We start from the raw sequence: 1,283 nt of genomic DNA on the forward strand, positions 1-1,283 counted from the left end.
CCCCCTCGGCGGCTTCGTGGTGCCGTGGCAGGGCCGATGGGGCCCCTGCCTCATCTCAGAGGCTGAGCCGTCCCACCCGAGAGGGACGCTGGGCAACGAGGCATCAGAGTCTGGGATTTAAGATCACCTGTGTCTGACTCTCCATGAACACTGGCACCTTCCAGATTCCAAGAAGTCCTACAGGAGACACCCGTGTGAACTTTGTTTAATCTCCCATTTCCCAGTCCCACTGACCCTCTGATTCTTTATTGCGTGCCCACGGGGTTCTGGGTGGGAGCTGAGCTCCCAGCAGAGAACACAGCAGGGGCTCCATTCTCATGGCTTGTTTGCCACAGGATATGGATGAGCATCCTCCAAACACTGCCCTTCAGAACCACCATTCAAGGGACCACGCGCAGAGGGGCCGGCCTCCAGCGGTGCCCCTCCTGAGAGTCAGGGGAGGAAGAGTCGGCAGGCATTGACGCATCTTCAGCTTCATTCATTCTTTCGTTCCCTCTTTTAACATATTGTGCATTTCATTGAGTAAGCGTGCCAGGCTCCTCCTGGCACTGGGAATTCAAAGATAAATCAGAAAGTTTTGCCCTCCTGAAGTTTCCCACCTGGTGGGAAACTAGAAATAATGAAAATGCCCCCCCACCCCAACTAAGAAAAGGCTCCCCAGCTCCCTCGTACCGTCTCCAGACGCACCTCCGAATTCTCTGTTAGCTCTGCGCCTCCCATTCAGGATGCTGCTTGCTCGGCTTTAGGCTGAGCCCTGCTGTGGACCTGGGCCCTGCAGCCTCCCTGCCAGTTCCCTCTTCCCAGGGGAAAAGCTCCAGCTGCTCCCAGGCCGGAAAATCCCAGAGGATTAATCAGCAGCACCCTGGCAGCGTGTCCGCTAGGCCTTGAGGCTAAGGTGACCTGACAGGGTTAGTGGTGGGGCGGTCCTGGAGGTCCATCTCCCTGGGGGCAGAGCAGAGGGCCAGGGTGGCCACACACCCACCTGCAGAGCCAGCAGAGAGGCTGGGACCCACTCAAGGCCACCCGGATAAAGGCTGGGGTGGCTTATCATGTGACCCTGCAGGGAGCAGGCAGTGATAAACTGGGGGGGCACCTGAGCCAGTCCTCACTGTTCCCTGGGTCTTCATTTCCCATCTGTCAAAAGAGACGGATTAGATCATCTTTGAGGTTGTGTCTGTTTCAGACGCTCTACAGTGGGATCCGGGAAGCTCTGACCTGCCTCTCTTCCTCCCCAGCCACGTCTTCAGTTTCTCCCCCTTTCTTCCTCTGCTCAGGGTCTGGGA

At 57.4% G+C, this 1,283-nt stretch overlaps 1 long non-coding RNA gene across 1 annotated transcript; it reads right to left on the bottom strand.

Moving 5' to 3' along the window:
- Nucleotides 1-189: 189 nt before the first annotated feature.
- Nucleotides 190-795, bottom strand: LOC104981084. Its single transcript, XR_824338.1, has 2 exons — nucleotides 673-795; nucleotides 190-548 (listed from the first exon to the last, which is right to left on the bottom strand). It is a non-coding gene; the product is annotated as an uncharacterized LOC104981084 (long non-coding RNA).
- Nucleotides 796-1,283: the final 488 nt, after the last annotated feature.

This window comes from Bison bison, unplaced genomic scaffold, assembly GCF_000754665.1.
Source record: "Bison bison bison isolate TAMUID 2011002044 unplaced genomic scaffold, Bison_UMD1.0 scf7180017864516, whole genome shotgun sequence".
Lineage (NCBI taxonomy): Eukaryota > Metazoa > Chordata > Mammalia > Artiodactyla > Bovidae > Bison > Bison bison.